Source organism: Leucopleurus acutus (assembly GCF_964270905.1).
Source record: "Leucopleurus acutus genome assembly, chromosome: X".
In the NCBI taxonomy this organism is placed as follows: domain Eukaryota; kingdom Metazoa; phylum Chordata; class Mammalia; order Artiodactyla; family Delphinidae; genus Leucopleurus; species Leucopleurus acutus.
Window position 1 is genome coordinate 93375905 of NC_139148.1, and position 23625 is coordinate 93399529.

General features: G+C 41.9%; 1 pseudogene across 1 annotated transcript; it reads left to right on the plus strand.

Moving 5' to 3' along the window:
- The first annotated feature begins 7296 nt into the window (after positions 1-7296).
- LOC309978616 (rho GTPase-activating protein 12-like) lies at positions 7297-10147 on the plus strand (annotated as a pseudogene). Its single transcript has 3 exons — positions 7297-7420; positions 7666-8667; positions 8826-10147. The product of its transcript is annotated as a rho GTPase-activating protein 12-like (transcript).
- Positions 10148-23625: the final 13478 nt, after the last annotated feature.

The window sequence follows — 23625 nt, forward strand, 5'->3', positions numbered from 1 at the left end:
AGTGTCTTATAGTTTTCTGCATACAGGTCTTTTGTCTCCCTAGGTAGGTTTATTCCTAGGTATTTTATTCTTTTTGTTGCAATGGTAAATGGGATTGTTTCCCTAATTTCTCTTTCAGATTTTTCATCATTAGTGTATAGGAATGCAAAAGATTTCTGTGCACTAATTTTGTATCCTGCTACTTTACCAAATTCATTGATTAGCTCTAGTAGTTTTTTGGTGGCATTTTTAGGATTCTCTACGTATAGTATCATGTCATCTGCACACAGTGACAGTTTTACTTCTTCTTTTCCAATTTGTATTCCTTTTATTTCTTTTTCTTCTCTGATTGCCGTGGCTAGGACTTCCAAAATGATGTTGAATAATAGTGGTGAGAATGGACATCCTTGTCTTGTTGCTGATCTTAGAGGAAATGCTTTCAGTTTTTCACCATTGAGAATGATGTTTGCTGTGGGTTTGTCGTGTACAGCCTTTATTATGTTGAGGTAGCTTCCCTGTATGCCCACTTCCTGGAGAGTTTTTATCATAAATGGGTGTTGAATTTTGTCAAAAGCTTTTTCTGCATCTATTGAGATGATCATATGGTTTTTATTCTTCAGTTTGTTAATATGGTGTATCACATTGATTGATTTGCGTATATTGAAGAATCCTTGCATCCCTGGGATAAATCCCACTTGATCATGGTGTATGATCCTTTTAATGTGTTGTTGGATTCTGTTTGCTAGTATTTTGTTGAGGATTTTTAAATCTATATTCATCAGTGATATTAGTCTGTAATTTTCTTTGCTTGTAGTATCTTTGTCTGGTTTTGGTATCAGGGTGATGGTGGCCCCGTAGAATGAGTTTGGGAGTGTTCCTTCATTTGCAATTTTTGGAAGAGTTTGAGAAGGATGGGAGTTAGCTCTTCTCTAAATGTTTGATAGAATTCACCTGTGAAGCCATTTGGTCCTGGACTTTTGTTTGTTGGAAGATTTTTAATCACAGTTTCAATTTCATTACTTGTGATTGGTCTGTTCATGTTTTCTGTTTCTTCCTGGTTCAGTCTTGGAAGGTTATACCTTTCTAAGAATTTGTCCATTTCTTCCAGGTTGTCCATTTTATTGGCATAGAGTTGCTTGTAGTAGTCTCTTAGGATGCTTTGTAGTTCTGCGGTGTCTGTTGTAACTTCTCCTTTTTCATTTCTAATTTTATTGATTTGAGTCCTCTCCCTCTTTTTCTTGATGAGTCTGGCTAATGGTTTATCAGTTTTGTTTATCTTCTCAGAGAACCAGCTTTTAGTTTTATTGATCTTTGTTATTGTTTTCTTTGTTTCTGTTTCATTTATTTCTGCTCTGATCTTTATGATTTCTTTCCTTCTGCTAACTTTGGGTTTTGTTTGTTCTTCTTTCTCTAGTTCATTTAGGTATAAAGTTAGATTGTTTACGAGATTTTTCTTGTTTCTTGAGGTAGGCTTGTATAGCTATAAACTTCCCTCTTAGAACTGCTTTTGCTGCATCCCATAGATTTTGGATTGGCGTGTTTTCATTGTCATTTGTCTCTAGGTATTTTTTGATTTTTTCTTTGATTTCTTCAGTGATCTCTTGGTTGTTTAGTAACGTATTGTTTACCCTCCATGTGTTTGTGTTTTTTACATTTTTTTCCCTGTAATTCATTTCTAATCTCATAGCATTGTGGTCAGAAAAGATGCTTGATATGATTTCAATTTTCTTAAATTTACTGAGGCTTAAGTTGTGACCCAAGATGTGATCTATCCTGGAGAATATTCTGTGTGCACCTGAGAAGAAAGTGTAATCTGCTGTTTTTGGATGGAATGTCCTATAAATATCAATCAAATCTCTGTGGTCTATTGTGTCATTTAATGCTTGTGTTTCCTTATTAATTTTCTTTTTGGATCATCTGTCCATTGGTGTAAGGGAGGTGTCAAAGCCCCTACTATTATTGTGTTACTGTCGATTTCCTCTCTTATAGCTGTTAGTAGATGCCTTATGTATTGAGGTGCTCCTATGTTGGGTTCATACATATTTATAATTGTTATATCTTCTTCTTGGATTGACCCCTTGATCATTATGTCCTGTCCTTCCTTGTCCCTTGTAACATTCTTTATTTTAAAGCCTATTTTATCTGATATGAGTATAGCTACTCCAGCTTTCTTTTGATTTCCATTTGCATGGCATATCTTTTTCCATCCCCTCACTTTCAGTCTGTATGTGTCCCTAGGTCTGAAGTGGGTCTCTTGTAGACAGCATATATATGTGTCTTGTTTTTGTTTCCATTCAGCAAAACTCTGTCTTTTGGTTGGAGCATTTAATCCATTCACGTTCCTAGAGTCTGTCATACAGAGTGAAGTAAGTCAGAAAGAGAAAAACAAATACCATATGCTAACATATATATATATATATATATATATATATATATATATATATATACAATCTAAGGAAAAAAAAAGGTCATGAAGAACCTAGGGGCAAGACAGGAATAAAGACACAGACCTACTAGGGAATGGACTTGACGATATGGGGAGGGGGAAGGGTAAGCTGTGACAAAGTGAGAGAGTGGCATGAACATACATACACTACCAAACATAGAATAGATTGCTAGTGGGAAGCAGTCGCATAGCACAGCGAGATCAGCTCAGTGCTTTGTGACCACCTAGGGGGGTGGGATAGGGAGGGTGGGAGGGAGGGAGACGCAAGAGGGAAGAGATATGGGGACATATGTATGTGTATAACTGATTCACTTTGTTATAAAGCAGAAACTAACACACCATTGTAAAGTAATTATTCTCCAATAAAGATGTTAAAAAAATAAAATAATCCATTCACGTTTAAGGTAATTATCGAAATGTATGTTCCTATGACCATTTTCTTAATTGTTTTGGGTTTGTTTTTGTAGATCCTTTTCTTCTCTTGTGTGTCTCACTTAGAGAAGTTCCTTTAGCATTTGTTGTAGAGCTGGTTTCATGCTGCTGAATTCTCTTAGCTTTTGCTTGTTTGTAAAGCTTTTGATTTCTCCATCGAATCTGAATGAGATCCTTGCAGGGTAGAGTAATCTTGGTTGTAAGTTCTTCCCTTTCATCACTTTAAGTATATCATGCCACTCCCTTCTGGCTAGTAGAGTTTCTGCTGAGAAATCAGCTGTTAACCTTATGGGAGTTCCCTTGTATGTTATTTGTCATTTTTCCCTTGCTGCTTTCAATAATTTTTCTCTGTCTTTAATTTTTGCCAATTTGATTACTATGTGTCTCAGTGTGTTTCTCCTTGGGTTTCTCCTGTATGGGACTCGCTGCGCTTCCTGGGTTTGCGTGGCTATTTCCTTTCCCATGTTAGGGAAGTTTTCAATTATAATCTCTTCAAGTATTTTCTCTGGTCCTTTCTCTCTCTCTTCTCCTTCTGGGACCCCTATAATGTGAATGTTGCTGTGTTTAATGTTGTCCCAGAGATCTCTTAGGCTGTCTTCATTTCTTTTCATTCTTTTTTCTTTATTCTGTTCAGCAGCAGTGAATTCCACCATTCTGTCTTCCAGGTCACTTATCCGTTCTTCTGCCTCAGTTATTCTGCTTTTGATTCCTTCTAGTGTAGTTTTCATTTTGGTTATTGTATTGCTCATCTCTGTTTGTTTGTTCTTTAATTCTTCTAGGTCTTTGTTAAACATTTCTTGCATTTTCTCGATCTTTGCCTCCATTCTTTTTCCGAGGTCCTGGATCATCTTCACTATCATTATTCTGAATTCTTTTTCTGTAAGGTTGCCTATCTCCACTTCATTTAGTTGTTTTTCTGGGGTTTTATCTTGTTTCTTCATCTGGTACATAGCCCTCTGCCTTTTAATCTTGTCTGTCTTTCTGTGAATGTGGTTTTTGTTCCACAGGCTGCAGGATTGTAGTTCTTCCTTCTGCTGTCTGCCCTCTAGTGGATGAGGCTATCTAAGAGGCTTGTGTAAGTTTCCTCCATGGGGTTTTTAATTATAAAAGATTCAAGATATTCTGCCCATTATACTTCATTTCCTATCACCAAACACCTTTCCACAAATGGTCGACACCACTTTTTCAACACACTAAACTCTAATCTTCACCCTTTCCCCATCTATGGTCTTAGTACAGTAGTCCCCCGTTATCCGCGGGGGACTTGTTCCATGACCCCCATGGATGCCAAAATCCACAGATGCTCAAGTCCCTTACGCAAATTGGCAGAGTATTTGTATGTAATCTAAGCATGTCTCCCATATAATTTTTTTTATTTTTATTTTTTTTTGGTGGTTCGCGGGCCTCTCACTGTTGTGGCCTCTCCCGTTGTGGAGCACAGGCTCCGGACACACAGGCTCAGCGGCCATGGCTCACAGGCCCAGACACTCCGTGGCATGTGAGATCTTCTCAGACCGGGACCCATGTCTCCTGCATTGGCAGGTGGACTCTCAACCACTGCGCCACTAGGGAAGCCCCCTCCCATATACTTTAAATCATCTCTAGATTGCTTATAATACCAAGTAAATGCTGTGTAGATAGTTGTATATATAATGTAAATGCTATGTAAATAGTTGCCACAGGGTGGCAAATTCAAGTTTTACTTTTTGGAACTTTCTGGAATTTTTTTCCCAAGCGTTTGCACGCAGAGTTGGTTGAATCCACAGATGCAGAACCCGTCGATACAGAGGGCCAACTGTATATGTTATTCCTGCTCTGACAGCTTGCTGTACACACACACACACACACACACACACACACACACACACACACACACACACCAGCATTCTCCTACTTGAATAAGGCTTTATGTCTAAGGTCATGCCTTTTGCCCTTCCTCCTTTGGTTCACTCTCTTTCCTTTCCAGGAGAAAAAAGAAGTTTTCATTAGGGCGGGGATAATCCTCAACAGTGTATTTTGTTTGTTTATTTCATTTTTTTTTAAGTAAAAAGACGGATGAATAATAGAATCAATAGAAAAAGTAGTAGGAGTACTAGTACTAGTAGTCATAATAGTGAGTGCCTCCTATGGGCAAGGAACGGTCCGTACATTGCTAATACTAATGACAACCCAGTGATTTAGGTTTTATTGTCCCCATTTTACGGACAAGGAAACTGAGGCTTAGAAATCAAGGGAACTTGCCCAAAATGGACACCTTTTAAATGACAGAACTAAGATGCTTAATGCCACTCTGTTGACACAAATGCTTGGTCACCACACTGCCTCAGTCTCCTTTCTGTTTAAAACAGAGGGACCATAGCATCTACTTTTGTTTTATCAGGGCTCCACTGGCTGGGTAGCCATAGAATTTCCACTCTTTATTTACATGCAGACGGTAAGTGCTGGGGTTCCTCCTCCACATGCATACCCTTCTTTCCATCATGTTATATATTACAATAGCTTTCACTAGCTACTTGTTATGTAAGATGTTCCACGTGACATCTCTGCTTTGCCCTCTTTCTTACAGTCCCTGAAGCCTCTTAAAGATCTTTCTAATGTCCTCATACCCTCATCCATCAATTTCTATTTTATAGGTCTAGCCCTCCTTTGATATTTCTCTGTACATCACTTTCCTGGCCTTCCCTTTTAGGTCTTTGCCCTTTCTTTTTCCCACTACCTCTTCGTTGTCATGCCCTTTCCACAGGTCAGCCTCTCCTGATACTGTATAGGCTGTGTTCAATGATGTCAACTCCTCCTATTAGTGTTTCAGTGTTAGCAGGAGGAATTTGAAGCCTGCCCCCGAGTTGTCTTCTTCTGGTATCTTACTTTGAAACAAAAAAGCATTAAACTGTAAGTCAATTCTGCATTGATCAAGGCTGGCTCCCGTCCCCACTGCCTGGCTGTGACCACTGAATGCTGAAACTCTGAGTTTTCTTCTGTGGTTGATCTATTGTTGCACAGGGCCAAGAAAAAGTCGTCATCAACAAAACTGCACACGCTGTTGGCAGAAGTCAGGCAGAAAAGCTGGCAGCCAAAACTTGCTCAGTTCTACCTTTCTTTTCTTTTCTTATGATAACTTTAACCTCTCTAATTTGCTTCCTTTTTATTTCCCTACTCCTATTGCATCTTACTGTTCTCCCAAGTGCAGCCTGACAGCCCTTATCCCTCACATTTGCATTTTCTTTTTTCTCCTCTCCTTCTGTTCTGCTCACTCATCCCTTTGGTTTGATTCTCACCTCAGTTTATGTGGATTATTCTTTTAGCTTTTTAAAAAAATTCAGCAAGCACCTATTGAGCGCCTACTGTGTGCCGGCTACTAAACTAAGCACTGGTTCCTGCCTTCAAAGAGTTCAGTATTTCCATGCGCTCTGAATACTTGTGCGACCCCTGGGTGGAAGAAAGAGAGAGATTAAAAGAGCATGTTAGTTGGTCACCCATATATACACAGGGTGCAGAAAAATGCACAAAATGGCCTTTATTCCCCGTTTAAATCACACATTCTAACCAATCCGAATCTATAGGACATGTTGATTTTGAGTGGCCCCTTACTACTCCACTCAGTTCTCAGTGGGCACAAGACCTCTGTTCTAGATGCTTTGGAGCACTCCTCCCCCTCTTGCAGTCGGTGGGAAAACTTTCCCTGCCTCTTCTCTCCATCCACCTGGACCTCTGGGAACTTCCCTGTCTGATGTGGGTGTCTAGATTGGGTAGTCACTCAGCTCCATCCAGTTCCAAACTTGAATGGAGATGAAGAAGCCTCTCCAATCCCGTGAGTGGAGGGGGATGGAGAGAGCAGAAACCAAAGACTGGCCTCGGGGTGGAATCTCTTTGAGAAAGCTGAACATTCCACACCGTCATTGACATTCTCTTGGCATGCCTTTTTGGTGGATTATGGTGCTAGAAGAGTCTCTGTCCCTTTACCTATCTTGATTTACAGTAACAAAAACCCCTCCAATTAATACAGCTTGAATTTTTTGCCAGTCCTTGGTTAGGGAGATAATGAGAAAAAAACATGTAATCTGCTCTCTTTCCATTTTGGGAAGTGTGATGTGCTCTGCCTGGGTGTTGCTGGAACTCTGCTTGCTTCTCCGAAACTCCCCCTTTCCATCCAAGCACTTTGCACCCCTTTGTTTGATATATAGTTCCTTTCTCCAAACTTCTTCACAACTGCAGTTAAATACCTAATAGGCTCCTCAAATTTAAAAGGTCCCAAACTCAGTTGAGGATTTCCCCCATCCCTGAACCTGTGCCTCTCTCATTCTTCCCCATCTCAAAAGACGTCACCCCGATTAACCTAGTTGCTCAGGCTGAGACACTGGGAGTCATCCTTGACCCTCTCTCACACTCCATGTCCAATTCATCAGCACAGCTTACTCGCTTTAACTGGCTTTGCCTTTAAAATGGATGCTGATGGGGACGCGCCGGCCCGGCTGCAGGCGAGTGAGCGCCCTTCGGGGTCGCCTGGGCTCCCCGCCGCCGAGCGGCCAGGAGGGAGCCGGCCCCCGCGAGGCCACCGGGCCCTCGGTTTAAATGTAAGACTGGGGGCTTCCCTGGTGGTGCAGTGGTTGAGAGTCCTCCTGCCGATGCAGTGGACACGGGTTCGTGCCCCGGTCCGGGAAGATCCCACATGCGGCGGAGCGGCTGCGCCCGTGAGCCATGGCCGCTGAGCCTGCGCGTCCGGAGCCTGTGCTCCGCAACGGGAGAGGCCACAACAGTGAGAGGCCCGCATACTGCAAAAAAAAAAAAAAAAAAAAAAAACAACAACGAAGCGAAGGACAGAAAGGTCATGATAAAACAAGGTGAGCAATACATCCTGGTGAAGAAGACCAGCGATGCCTGGTTGCAGGTCAAGCTGGACGAGAACTCCAAAGCGTTTTATGTGCCTGCCCAGTACGTGAGGGAGGTCGGCCACAGAGGCCTGATGCCGCCTGTGCAACAGGCAGCGGGGCTGCCGCATCATTCTGTGAAAACGATGCGGTCTCCACCTTCAGAGGTCAACAGAAAATGTGAACAAATTGCCCGAGCTTTCAAGTTTTGGAAAGCCATCGCCGTCTGTTCAAGGAACAGGTCTTATTCGTGATGCCAATCAGAATTTTGGACCCAATTATATTCCAGGTCAGACTGTCAACCTCAGCCTGAACCTGACCCATAATAATGGAAAGTTCAACAGTGACTCACATTCTCCCAAAGTTTCTGGCCAGAATAGGACACGTTTATTTGGTCACTTTCCCGGTCCAGAGTTCTTGGACGTAGAGAAAGGTGGCTTCTCCCAGGAATAGTCTTGTGATTCAGCAGGAGAAGGCTCGGAACGGATATATCAAGATTCAGAGTCCGGTGATGAGCTTAGCAGCAGCTCCACTGAGCAGATAAGGACGACAACACCTCCAAATCAAGGGCGGCCAGATTCTCCTGTCTACGCTAACCTGCAAGAACTGAAAATATCCCAGTCGTCTCTCCCCCCCGATCCCCGGAAGCCCAGCAATTCAGATTAATGGAGAATGGGAACCTCATAAAGATAGTTCAGGGCATTGTTATCACTATAACAGAGGAACACAGGAAAGAACTCAGAAACCCCCTCGTTGGACTCGAGATACAAACATAAGCAAAGGAGATTCCCAAAGTCCAGGAGATCAAGAGTGGCTCAAGCATGTTGATGATCAAGGTAGACAATATTACTACAGTGCAGATGGATCTCGGTCAGAATGGGAGTTGCCAAAGTATAATGCCTCATCTCAGCAGCAAAGAGAAATTATTAAAAGTAGGAGTCTGGGGTGGGATAGGGAGGGTGGGAGGGAGGGAGACGCAAGAGGGAAGACATATGGGAACATATGTTTATGTATGACTGATTCACTTTGTTATAAAGCAGAAACTAACACACCATTGTAAAGCAATTATACCCCAATAAAGATGTTAAAAAAAAAAAAAGTAGGAGTCTGGACAGGCGGCTGCAAGAACCAATAGTGTTAAAGTGGAGACATAGCACCATTGTGTTGGACACCAATGACAAGGAATCTCCAACTGCCTCAAAACCCTGCTACTCTGAAAATGAGTCTTCTCCCTCTTCACCAAAGAACCAAGATACAGACAGCGGTCCAAAGGGTCAAGAGAAATATGGATTATTAAATGTAACAAAAGTTACTGCAAATGGGAAAAAGGTTCGAAAGAACTAGTTGTCTTCTTGGGCCGTGTTGCAGGGTTCATCTTTACTGTTTACCGAAACTCAAGGAAGTAGCACAAGCTGGTTTGGGAGTAATCAGTCCAAACCAGAGTTCACAGTGGACCTTAAGGGGGCGATGATTGAGATTCAAAGGATAAATCCAGCAAAAAGAATGTATTTGAGCTGAAAACCCGTCAAGGAACAGAAGTGCTGATTCAGTTTGATAATGATGCTGTTATCAATGAGTGGTTTAAAGTTCTTAGTAGCACTATCAGTAATCAGACAGTAGAACCCGATGAAGCAATTGAGGAAGATATATCAGATTCACCAGGAATAGAAAAGCACGATCAAGGAAAGGACCATAAGGATCTGAAGAAATTGTGTGCCACAGAAGTATCTAGCAGAGATTCTTCAGAACAGAAAAAAAAAACAAGAACAACTTAAAGAAGTGTCTTACACGACGCCCCACTTTGCACGCTGTTCGTGAAAAAGGTTATATTAAAGATCAGGTATTTGGAACCAATCTTGCTAATCTGTGTCAGAGAGAGAATGGCACAGTGCCAAAATTTGTGAAATTGTGTCCTGAACATGTTGAACAATATGGGTTGGATGTTGGTGGGATTTACAGAGTTAGTGGCAACTTTGCAGTGATCCAGAAGCTGAGGTTTGCAGTCAACCATGATGAGAAATTGGACTTGAAGGATAGTAAATGGGAAGATATTCATGTCATCACTGGAGCACTGAAAATGCTTTTTCGAGAATTACCAGAACCTCTCCTTACATTTGATCATTTTAATGATTTTGTTAATGCAGTTAAACAAGAACCAAGACGGCGTGTCTCTGCTGTGAAGGATCTAATCAAACAGTTGCCAAAGCCAAATCAGGACACAATGCAGACTCTGTTTAGACATCTCAAAAGAGTTATAGAAAACGGAGAAAAAAACAGAATGACGTATCAGAGTATAGCAATTGTGTCTGGTCCCACTCTGTTAAAGCCAGAGAAAGAGACTGGTAACATAGCAGTTTATACCGTCTACCAGAATCAGATGGTAGAGTTAATTCTTCTCGAGATAAATTCCATCTTCAGACGTTGACTCTTACTGAAGACAACCTGTGGAATAGAAGCCAGATTTCATCAGATTCCAAGTCCTTATACCTGATGTATTTTATGTTTGGACCAAGCAGTGACTCTTTGATTTTGCACTTTTCTGAGGGACCGGAAGGGAATGGGAGAGTCCAGATGTGTGATAGGCCCTCATATTTGCTGCTCTGTTGCAAGTTGATAGAACTGTGTGTACGTTTGAATTAATTTTATCCTGAATGTTTGCACTTCATACTCTGAATTCCAGTAAAAATCAAAACTTGCGATTCTAACCAGTCATATACACTGGATAATTTGGTAAGAATACTACATTTTTTCTCCTCAAACTGGATAATGTAGAATTTCTTCTTATGATTCAATAAGTTCATCACTCTATAAAACAATACTTACTATCAGTTATTTTGAAAATGCTCCTGGGCATTTTAAACAAAATGAAGTATATCTGTTTTGAAACCTGTGTATTCTTTTTTCAGGGTTTCTTGCATACAGTGGCATCCTGACTGCTAGGACCCATTATAACCCAGATGCGATCCCTTGATGAAGGCTTGCTGTCTTCACGGAGTAGCACAGCAGCACACTAATAGTACTTAAAACATTGTAATATACTGGACTTTAATTTAGCATAAGCCGGTTCAGGGTATTTTGGGGCTGTCTGTGCTACACTGACTTGTAGCTAACAATCCTAATTCTATCTAGTGCCATACTGAGTTTTTGGTATGACCCTGTGGAAACCAACATTATTTGTTGTAAATACAGACTAAAGACTCACTGTCCTTTAGCTTATGTATATAATTGTGCTATATAGTCTCAGAGCGCATTCTAACCCCTCATTTCTAATCACGATATTGGTCATTCTTTTCTGTGAATATCAGGTTTCCTCCAGAAGTAGGCCGTATTTAAGAAAGTTAACTGTGTGCACTTTTAGATTTTAATTACATTTACAGGCAAATCACTGTAATGCAAATGGTACTGGAAAAATGCTGAATAGACTTGCTAAATGGTAAATGCACTACAAGAGGAACCTTTTAGATTATTTAATATGTACAGAATACATTAGAAAAAATTTATTACAGAATTCTAACTCTGCAATACGAATAGTGGAAACCCATGTGTAAATTAGATGGATGTCAGATCGAAAATGACTGTTAAATTTGAGAATTTCTTTTTACACTACTATTGTAGATTGGTTTGTATAATAAAACAGGGTTTGGAAAGTTTTGTTACAGAGAGCATGGTCTGCTGAAGATCTTTTTAAATGTATTTTTCTAGATTAACTGCTGTATATGAAATGTCTAATCTGAATAAAGAAAACTATAAGAGGTTTAGAGATTTTTCCATTGGAAATGTGCATTTTGGTTTTTAATTTTGGTGGGGTTTTTTTTGCATTTACTGGCACACTCTTATAATACCTCATTTTTTAAAAAATCAACTGAATCCAGTATTTCCTGTGGCAAATGTTTTCCTCATTTCACACCTTTTGTGCTCCCTGCCATGCCACTGCCTCTACCACCCACCCCTACCCACCCCTCCATTCTTTATTTCTTCATCAGTATTTGAAAGTGAATGATTTGTAACCAAGACTCTTTTTCTTAGGGTTGCATCTATAATTTACAGATTGCTTTTCTTGGGAAAAAATATTTTTTGTATGACCTGTGTAAAAACCTCTCACCTGAGTTTTGTGGTGAAAATGTTGTTTGTTGTCATGATCTTGTTAAACTGATAACAAACCAAGCTACTTGACAGCGATGGAAAAGCAGATTGTTTTGGGTAGGGAGAAAAAGCTCCCAAATGAGAATGTTTATATTTGCCTAAAGATGTCCTTAACAATATACAGTATGCTTTCGGCCTGGCCTATATAGTGATTGCATGCCAGGAAAACAATTAGACTCAAATCAGTGTTCTTTTTCTTGGTAGTTATGACATATCAAAGATTAAAATTGTCCTGTGTTTCTTGTTTCAAAGTACACATGTGTGTATGTGAAGTCTTAAATGTTTTCATAGTCCACAGCTAATCAGCTTATTGTAATATTGTATGTATAAGGAGATCAATGTCTTGTGCTTTCATCTTTTGTGAATTAAGAATTCTCACTTGTTTTCTGGTCATAACAAAACCAAAACAAAAGAAAAATAGATGCTGAATCCACCTACCTTTCACTGCTTCCCTTGCTGCCACCCTAGTTGGCACCACCATCTCTTACTTGGACTCACACAATAATCTCCTGTCTTGCCTCCCTGCTTCACCTCCCACAATCCATTATCTCCACCACAGCCAGAGGGATGCTTGTAAAAGGTCAATCTGATACTGCCAATCCCCAGATCAAAACACTCTAATAGCTTCTCATCACAATTAGGGAAAAATACAAAGTTCTTACCCCAACCTCCAAGGCCTGCTGCAGATTGGCCCTTGGCTACCTCTCTGACCTCATTTCCTACCACTCCTCCTTTTAACTCACCTTACTTCACTGGTCTCCTTTGCTGTTTTTGAACATGTCAAGCACCTCCAGGCCTTCGTATTTCCTGTCTCCCTAGCCTAAACTATGTTTCTCCTAAATATCTACATGACTCATATCCACATTTTATTCAGGACTGTTCACTCCTTGGAGGGCCTCCCCAGCACATACTGCCTAAAATAGCACTCTACCCCATCACTTCCTATCTTATTAACCTGCTCTATTTTTTTTCATAACACTGATGAGATTAAATTATATGTGTAATTATTTGTTATCTAATTATCATCAGAACACAAGCTTCATGAGGGTAGAAATGTTGCCTATTTTATTCACTTCTATATTCTCAGCTCCTAGAACAGTGTCTGGCACATAGTAAGAGCTCAATAAATATTTGTTAAATGAGTGATTATGTGGAAGGGGCCTAACTTAGCAGCCTAAATTGGATTCACCCTTGGACTCACATATGTATTGTTCTTTCTGGAGGGTCTAGGAGGTGGGTCCACTGAGAAACTATGTGTTTAGAAGCTGAAAGAGCTTCGCAGGAAAGATGGCATCCTAATTGAAGAAAGAATGGACATCTAAGATCCCTCCTAGACCTCAGAGTTGAGGGGGAGGGAAGATGTTGAGTATAACTCTCAGGTTGTAATTAATCAGAACTTTAAAAATAAGAAATAACAGAACCCCAACTCAACCCACCTTAAGCAGAAAGAAAAAGGATTGCTTTGGTTCAGAAGGCTAGGAAGGAGCCAAGGTTGGAGACTCAACATTGTCAGAACTCTCTGGGTCTACATTTCCTCTCTGCTTCTCTTTCCCCATTTGTCTCATCCTTTCTTGCAGACTGGTCTTCTCCATATTGAAAGAGACATGGCTGTCAGCAGGCAAAGCCTCACAAAGAGAAATTCTATCTCCCAGAGTCCATGGATCTATCCCAGGGAACATTTCTGACTGGCCTTTTGTTGTTGTTGTTCATGTGCCCATCATTCCATCCAATCACTGTTGCTAAGAGAATGGATGTTCTGTGACTGGCCAGCTCTAGTTCACATACTTATCCCTGAGGCCAGGAGTAGAGGCTATAACCAGTTGAAGGGGAGTGGAAAAGCTCGCTGGGAAGAGCAAAAACCAAATAACAACAACGACAACACAATACCCACCAGAGGGCACTACCCTGGTTATCTTCTGATCTACCTCCTGGGACTCACACCTGAGTCCTAAGTAGAGAGGGCTTTATAAGAGTAAGTACCAATTTAAAGGACTATTTCACTAAAATCTCTGTGGGACGTTGAGTACACAGGGCACATCAGAAGCACTGGCTTTAGTAGTTCCAGTTGGGTGGGAAACAGCTTTGCGACAGCACGAGCAGCGGCCACCTCAATGCATCAATGCCTTTGTTACAGGCATCAGAAGACTTGGCAGCAGATTATCACCCCAGGGAGCTACAGAAGGAAGGGAGGAAATGGTGGAAGCCACTGGGGAGTTGAAAGGATATCGTTAATGAACCTATGTCACAGACTTCTGGGAGACTCGCAGAAATAGTTGGATTAGTGAAAGGCTTTGAAGAGGGGCAAACACAGGCAAGGGCAGAGTCAGAGAAATTCCTCTCTGTGATTATGTTGTGAACTTGATTTTACTTCCAATCTGTTTGCCATGTCAAAAGGATGTCCACAGACCACAGAAAATAGGGACAGTATATCACCCAGTGAGGCCCCATCCCCCGGAGCCCGTAGCATTGTGCTGAAGTCACAAAAATCTGGGAAGCTTTGAAACAAGGCAGAGGGCAGTTGGGTCCCATTTCTGAGATCCAGTGGCACATCCCTGGCTGAGCCACGATGTGGACCCACCTAGCTGTTCTGATTCAGGAGATACCTGTCCCACTCTGATTTTATCTCCACCTATTTCTCTCTTCTTAGCTTGAAGCCCAGCCACAGACCAATAGCACCATTAGACCAAGATTCCCCTGACACTGCTTTCTGCCTGGTTTGGACCTCTGCAGGATTACTCTTTCCTGTCTATTCAGACTCCAGACCTTGTCTGTGTCCTCCAGTTTGGTTTTACACCCTGGATTCAGACCTTGGCTTCAACGTCATAACTCACGGTAACTAGTTCCCTGGGCATTCATTCTAGCTCCCCTATTCACCTGCTGGCCCAGCCTGGCTGTGAGTCCTGGCTTGCGTTGTTTGGCAGCCACCCATGACCTAGCACTGACCATGTCCTTCCACTCTACTCCCCTTGTCACTTGAATTGCTTTCTCTACCCACCCTTAGAATATAAAGATGCTGCTCACGTTGGTACATAACGTCTTCATATTTCAGCAGCCTGTCTGGCTGGAGGAAACTTCATAACCTCCCCTGGCAATCCATTCCACTGTCTAATCACGCTGATAGTCAAGGTTCTTCCTGCTGCCACACCATTTAGTAGAAGTCTGAGTGCTACTGAACAATAATCATTCTAAATGTCACCCACCTGGGAGAGATGAGAACAGAGCTCCTCAGGGCCGCACTATTTGGAATGTGCCCAGAATGTAGAAACACCTGTTTGAGATGGAAATTGTGGTCCCCGAACATATGTCACTGATAAGCCCAGGGAACTATAATAGTCACTCCCAGAGCTTATTGGGATAATATGAGGAACCAATGAGGTCACTTTGTGGCTCCTGAGCAACTGAGGTTCTTGAGGAAGAAATTCTCAAACTGGAGGTAGAGAAAGGCATCCTTCCGTGGACGGCCCGGCTAATGCAGCTTGTAATGTCCAGTCCTGTGCTTGGCAAAATAGATCCCAATTCATTCATTTTTACTTCTCCCCATTTCAACTGTCACCGCCCTCCCTCCTCAAGTCCAGGCACCCAGCTCCTTCTGCCTAGACAAAAGTCACAGCTCCTATCTGGTTTCCCTGCTTGTTCTCTCTTGTTCCCTCTCATTTCCTTCCATTCTATTTTTCTCACAGCTGTAAGGAAAGATCACAGAGTGATCTCTTAAAAATGTAAATCAGATCGTGTCGCTCTCCTGCTTAAAATCCTTCAAAAGCTTCTCATTTCACTTAGAAAATCCAAACTCCTTCCCATGACTTATAAGGTCCTCCAGGATCAAGCCCCTGCCTACCTCTCAGACCTCTTCTGGGGCTACAGTCTCCATTGCTCACTATGCTCTAGACACACCGAATGGATTTCATCTTCTCCTACGTGAGCTCTTCCTTCTCTGGAGGGTCTTCACCCATGTGGTTCCTTTTGCCTGCAGTGCTCTTTTCTGGGCTTTTCTCAAGGCTGGATCCTTCTCAGTTTTTAATTCTCGGCTAAAATGTCACCTCCTTAGAGAGGCTTTCCCGGCCCACCCTTGCTATAGAAGTTTTCTCCTGACTGTTTACTTCCTTCTTTAGCATCCACTACAACTGCAGTTGTTTGATGTGTCTATTTATTTATTCAAACTCAATCTTCCTCACTAGAATGTAAGTTCCAAGAGGACAATACCATGCTATCCCTAACCTTACCACAGTACCTAGCGTATAATAGACATTCAATGAATGTATGCTGAATTCATGTTTTTAATAGTAAGGGCTCAACATAATTTTTAAATGAATGAATGGGGTAAAAGTAGAGGGCATCCCATGGAAATTAAAAAGAAAACAAAGGAATATTAACAATAACTCTATGCCCGCCAATGTGATAACTCAGATGAAATGGACCAATTCCTTGAAAGACACAGTTACCGAAACTCAGACAAGGAGAAATAGATAATCTTAAAAGGCCTATATTGACTAAAGAAATGGAATCAATAATTAATAACCTTCCAAAGGAGAAAGCAACAGGCCCAGATGGTTTGACTTGTGAATTCTGCCAAACATTTAAAGAAAAATGATATCAATTCTCTACAGTGTGTTTCAGAAAATAAAAGCAGAGGAAACCCATCCTAACTTGTCCTGTGAGGTCAGCATCACCCTAATATTAAATCCAAACAAATACGTTACAAGAAAGGAAAAGTACAAACCAATATCTCTCATAAACATAGATGCAAAGATCTTCCCAACTTGATCTATAGATTTAACTCAATCCCAATCAAAATACCAGAGCATTACTTTGTGGATATTGACAAACTGATTCTAAAGTATATATGCTAAGGTATTAAGACCCAGAATAAACAACACAATATGAAGAAAAAGATGAAGAAGAAAGTCAAAAGACTGACACTCTCCAACTTCAAGACCTACTGTAATCAAGACAATGTGGTATTGGGAAAGGAATAGACAAATAAACCAACATAACAGAATAGAGCACCCAGATGTAGACCCACAGAGGGTGGGGAGAGGAGAGAAATCGGTGTGGGAGATTAAGAGGTAGAAAATTCCAGTTGCAAAATAAATGAGTCACTGGTATGAAATGTACAGTGTGGGGAATATAGTCAATAATTATGTAATATCTTTGTAGGGTGACAGATGGTAACTAGACTTGTTGTCGTGATCATTTTGAAATGTATAGAAATATCGAATCACTATGTTGTACAACAGGAACTAACATAGTGTTGTAGGTAAATTATACTTCAAAACCACACAAACATACAAGGAAACCCATAGAAAAAGAGATCAGATTGTGGTTACCAGAGGCAGAGGGGGAGTGGAGGGGGGATTGGATGAAGGTGGTCAAAAGATACAAACTTCTATTTATAAGTAAATAAGTACTAGGGATGTAATGTACCACATGATAAATATAATGAACACTGCTGTATGTTATACATGAAAGTTGTTAAGAGGGTAAATCCCAAGAATTCTCATCACAAGGAAAAATACGTTTTTCTATTTCTTTAATTTTGTATCTATATGAAATGATGGATGTTCACTAAACTATTGTGGTTTGTGGTAATCATTTCATGTTGTATATGAGTCAAATTAGTATGCTGTACACCTTACTAATACAATGTGTTGTATGCCAATTATATCTCAATAAAACTGGAAGAGAAAAAGAAATAGACCCACACAAATATAGCTAACTGATCTTTGACAGAAAGATAAAGGTGATTCAATGAAGAAAGGATAGCCCTTTCAACAGATGGTGCTGGAATAACTAAACGTCCACAAGCAAAAGAAACAAAAGAGAGAGAAAGAACATAGACACTGACCTTATACTTTTCACAAAAATTAACTCAAAATGGATCTTAGACCTATATGTGAAGTGCAAAACCATAAAATTTCTAGTAGATAACATAAGAGAAAATGTAGGTGACCTTGGATTTGGTGATGATTTTTAGATACAATACCTAAAGCATAGTCCATGAAAGAAAAAAATAGTAAGTTGGACTTCATTAAAATTAAAAAGTCTTCCCTGTTAAAGACACTCTTAAGAGAATGAAAAAAACAAGCCACAGACTGGGAAAAAAATATTTCCAAAACACATAAGAGATAAAGGACTAATATCCAAATATAGGAAACTCTTAAAACTTAGGAAACAACCTAATTTAAAAATGGGTGAAAGAGCTGAGAAGAAACCTCACCGGAGATATATAGATGGCAAGTTAGCATATGAAAAGATGCTCAACATCATGTCATTAGGGAATTGCAAATTAAAACAATGAGATGCCATTCACTACACACCTATTAGAATGGCTAAAATCCAGAACATGAACGCCACCAAATGCTGGCAAGGAGGATGTGGAGCAACAGGAACTCTCATTTGTTGCTGGTGGGAAGGCAAAATGGTACAACCACTTTGGAAGACAATCTGGCAGTTCCTCACAAAGCTAAACATAGTCTTACCGTATAATCCAGCAATCACACTCCTTAGTAGTTTTCAAATGAGTTGAAAACTTAGTTCCACACAAAAACCTGCACACAGTGTTTATTGTGGCCTTCTTTATAATTGCCAAAACTTAGAAGCCATCAAGATATCTTCCAATAGGCAAATAAATAAAATCTGGTACATCCAGATGATAGAATATTATTCGGCAAATGAAAAGAAATGAGCACTCATGCCATGAAAAGACACTTAATATCACTCAATGCATATCTCTAAGTGAAAGAAGCCAGTCTGAAAAGGCTACATACTACATAATTCCAACTATAGCACATTCTAAAAAAGGCAAAACTATAAAGAGTAGAAAGATTAGTGGTTGCCAGGGGCTAAGGCTAAAGGGGAGGTATGACTAGGTAAAGCACAGGGGATTTTTAGGGCAGTGAAACTATTCTGTATGATACTGTAATGGTGGATACAGTATTATACACTTATCAAAATGCACAGAACTGTACAGTACAAAGAGTGAACCCTGATGAAAGCTATGGGCTTTAATTAATAATAATATATTATTATTGGTTCATCTATTGTAACTAACGTAGCGCACTAATTCAAGATATTAATAATAGAGGCAACTGGTGCGGAGGGAGAGGAGGTACATGTGCTTTCTGCTCAGTTTTTCTGTAAACCTAAAACTGCTCTAAAAGATAGTCTATTAATTTTTAAAAGTGGAGGGAATGTGTGAGATAATAGTTCTGGAAGGCGCCAGTGAGGAGACAGAAACCCCTGGCATTGCCCAGGAGATGGAGGTTGATGGCTAAAGGGATAGTTAGTCTCCAAAAGAATTGCAAAAACCCTCCTCCCACTAAAACCAGCAGCACATGCTGGGTTCCACCACCAGTCTTAACCCCACTCAGATATCAAGCTTTACACAGCAGCTAAATCCTAGTGGGACAGTCTCAGATAAGAACAGGAACCCCTCTGTCATTCACAGCCTCTCCTGTTTCTCCCACTGAAGTCCCACTGAACTGTTATCAGGCAGTTAAACTAGGCCTATTGAAGAAATTTCCCCCATAATAAGTCCGTTGATTATAGTCTTCCAAATGGAAAGAGGGGAGAGAGGGAGGAAGGAAGGAAGGAGGAAGGAAAGGAGGAAGGAGGAAGGAAGGGAGGAAGGAAGGGAGTTAGTGATGATTTATATTAATTGACTTTTTACTGGCTCAGGGAAATTTTGCCCATCAATCTTTCACACCACAATGAGAATGAAATAATCTCCCGGAAAGCAAAGGAAAGGAAAGGAAAGCAAAGGAGGGAGGGAGGAAGGAAAGAAAGAAGGAAAAAGAGAGAAAGGAAACAGTTAATGAAGAACTAGAACTTCTTTTACAGCTACCTTTGGTGGAGTACATCCATTCCGTTACAGTGTGAGATATTCGCATGTCTCTTGATTCATATATCCTTCTGTCTCATTGGAAAAAGATATGATAAACACATTCACGCTGCAGTCTGAGTGACTGGTACTGTGTGTTCTCCTTATCAGAACTATTTGTAATTACCTAGGGATTCTCCGAGTCACACATTAGGAAGAAATCGGACTCCTGGGAGAATTCTAAGCCCCGGGGGAAATTTTATCCCAGGCTTCTGGCTCAATCTTGTCTTCTAGGCCCTAGGATATTGAGGCACAATAGAAAGAGGAGCTTGTACGGGCTCAATTTTAAGAGTTTCTGTTGCTGTGCTTAATTGTGACAGATGATTTAGGAGGGAGACAAGTCGCAAGGGCCAGAGGGGAGAGCATGAGATCGAGCTCTGTTCCCGCAGCCCTCAGAGAGTTGCAGGGGGAGGAGACTGAATGCTCGTGGCAGCTGAGGTCCCACCTGACATGAGGAGGTGACTGGAATTGCAAAGCTGGAAGGCGCTGCTAGGAGAAAGGCAGCTGAGTGAGCTGTTTATTCAACAGGCACTAGAAATGAAGTTTGGCACCTCGTTTGAGAACTTCCAGCAGCGTGAAGGAAGCTGATTCATTTTTTCAGATCAGACTTAATCGTTGTTCTGTTTATTTAATAGTGAGATAATAACATCTTATGTTTATGAACTGTCTTATAGCCTGAGGGAGTCCACAGCGCTTTAGAGACTTCAAAATCAGAAAGAAACTCGACAGGGACTATGTCTTCCACCACTGAAATGCCGTCACCTGGGGGCTGGGCGATCAGGGAGGGGAGGGATTGGCTCGGGCAGGAGCTGGGTCTTTACAATGACAAACGTTTCCTGGAGTAGCTCCACAGCCCAGGATTCATGTCGCTAATGGGCAGGGCTACTGTACAGGTTGGGACAGGGTGTCCAACACAGGACAACCAGCTGAGGGGTCCCTTTGCCAAGCCGAGCACCCTTGCGAGGGTCTGCATCTGCCTAGGGGAAGGGATACCCTATTTCCCATTCACAGAAAGAAGCGTTTCTAACTCTAATTCATGAAACTTATTTCACTGTAATGTGTATTGGCTAAGGGTGGCCCCGAGGAAGGGATCTCAAGGCGTGTGTTGTGGGAGGGTTGGGCTGCAGTTTGGTAGAAGTGAGGTAGAGCCCCACCCTGACGTGAAATAGCTGTGCGACATGGTCATTCATTCATGTCTCCAGGCGTCCATTTCCTCACCTGGAAATGACGGAGTCACAGTAGCTGATTTTTGAGAAGGGCTGCTGAGATGCACAACTTCAGGGGGCGCTATGCCCATTGTTTCTGAAGAACCGTGAGCGCTACAGTGGAGTCTAGGCTTGACTGGGTGATGGGAGGGCTAACCGTTCCCTGTGTGTTTAAGTAAACGCTGCCACTTGCTTCAGGCTCTCTCACATCGGGAAGCCAATGTGCCCTGCTCCCCTCTTTCTTTGTACACAGCACTCATCCCTTCTCGACACCCCCAGGGTGTACACTGCTGTGTTGTACATAATCTCGTAATATTTTCTCACTTATTTATATCCCTTATTAGACTATGATCTCTCCAAGGGCAAGGTAGGATCTTTTTCTTCTCCGTCTTTTCATATTTGCCCTCTGCCCATCCCCCAAGCCCCACACACAGAGTCTCTGTGGCTCCTGCAGCTAATTAGAGGCATTTAAGCCAGTTTGTCCCCTCTCTCCTCTCTAAAACTTAACTTTGAAGGAAAAGATTGAGGGTGGGGGTTACCTGGGAGACCACTAGGAATCACCCATTTCCCATCTAGTGCCCTCTTTGGCTCCAGGAGGCCCCTTTCTGATGGCCCGTCACTGCAGAGGCGGGGGGGGGGGGGGGGGGGGGGGGGGGGGCCTGAGGACTAGAGATTAGCCGATCTCTAAAGTCTTTTCTGTTTCCAGCTTCCTATGAAAACATGCTCGTTGCCCTTAGTAACCGGCTATGCATAAATTTATGAATGCATCTAACCCTTCTTAAAAGGTATTTACACATAATTTCAGCTTACGCTAACTCGAGGCTAATGAATTTCATACATTTGTTTCCTGTTGCATAAAATCACATTTATTTGTGGTTTTTGAAGCGTACCCCTTTCAAGACCTCGAGTGGGCTCTGATAGCATCTTCTAGATGTCGTGACCACATCTGCCTTCGCCATCGCTCCCTCCCCCAGCTCTGCTATGTCTCCCTGCATACAGAATTCAGAGGCAGGCAGTCTTTGTGCAAGGGGAGGGACAGATCTTTCCAGAACAAGCCCAGAACTGGGTTGCCTGCATTGACCACGGTGGTAGGTGGCTATCTGGCTTTAAAAAAGATCCTCTGGGACACAGTTCTTTTCTCCACCTTTTCCAGTCATCTCTCCCCGACTTATTCCCTCTCAGCCAGTATTGAAGTGGGTTTTGAAAAGTGGGACACAAACTCCAAACAAGCTGGACAGCTCTCATGGATCCTGGAAGGGTCTTTGGCTGCATTCTAAGAGCTCCCAGCTTTTGAGGAGATGGTGTTTTCCCCTGAGATTCTAGAGAAGTATGGAGCCTAGGGCATAGCAACAAGATCCACCATCCAGAAAAGATTTCACATTAGAATATGTACAGCTGGCAAAGCTGCTACACAGGGAGAGAGAGAGAGAGAGAGAGAGTAACCTGAAGAAAAGAGAACCAGGCTAGCATACAGAGGACTTGTGTCTGGAGCTGAGCAACACTGTTGGATTGCTAGGTGGCTAAGACCTCAGTTTTTCCATCTGTCTTATGGGAAAATATGAGGATGAATGACCCCGCAAAAAAATAAATATTTATAATCCCATCCTCCCTTTAAAGAGGGTGGCTACTGGTACACAAAAAAGAAATGTTCTTAAATCTGTGGAGGCCTAGATGATTAATCTGCTAGATGCTCTAATAGAGTGAGAAGAAACTGCATGAGAGATAGGAACACAATCTAGCAGGAGGAGTGTAAAAAGAGCAGAGAAGAGAGGAGAGGGAGCAGAATGCAAGGGGTCTGGCAGAAGCCTCCATCCTGGGATCCCCTTCCTGGGACTCTACCCCCAACATCAGTAAAGTCTACCCAGACTTGCTGAATACTGGAGACAAGTAGATTTCTTTTGGAAATCAAAGAAGGGACTGAGGTTGTGCCTGACATCCCAAGGCAAACAAAAACAACAGATGCAGAAGCTAGAAGCAGAGTGGGGAACAGAGGAAAAGAAGCCCTCCAGAATGGCTGACTCCCCTTCCATCACACTGAACTGTCCTTGGGGTCTGCAGTGTCCTTTCTTGCCAGGAGACTGTGGTTAGATCTAGCCACTTGGTCAGATTTCCCTAACCTGAAGTCTCTGGGGAGAGATAGCTAGGGGTGGGTGCAGGGGGACACTAAAGAGGCATCAGGAAAAAGATCCTGAAACACTCTTTCTCTTGCACAAAGGTGCAAGCTGGCCTTAATTTACTTAATTAAGAAAGCCACTGGAGGGTTTTTTTGCCATCACAAAATGAAGTCAAAAGAAAAGAAAAGAAAGGAAAATTTGCAAGCTGAGGTGATGTGCAGATTTGGCTCCAATAATTTTTACATTGCGGCCCCTCAAGTCCCCAGACTTCTTGAAGAAACCCACACAGATTTCTGATTTTGAGGCACCTCTCCCTTAGATCCATCTTTTCACCTACAGATTCGGTTAGTGCTGGAGAGCTGGGAGAGGCAGGATAGATGGATCAATATTTCTGAGGGACCCCCATTCTGCTCCCTGAGACAAACAATGCCCTGAGCATCAGCCAGAATGTGATGCTGTGTTGAGCTCAAGATCTGGGCCCAGGGGTCCTGCTGACCTCTCTTTTCTGGATAGCTGTGAATCAGGTGCACTGGTGGCATTTCCTCACACAGCCTGAGACGTTAAA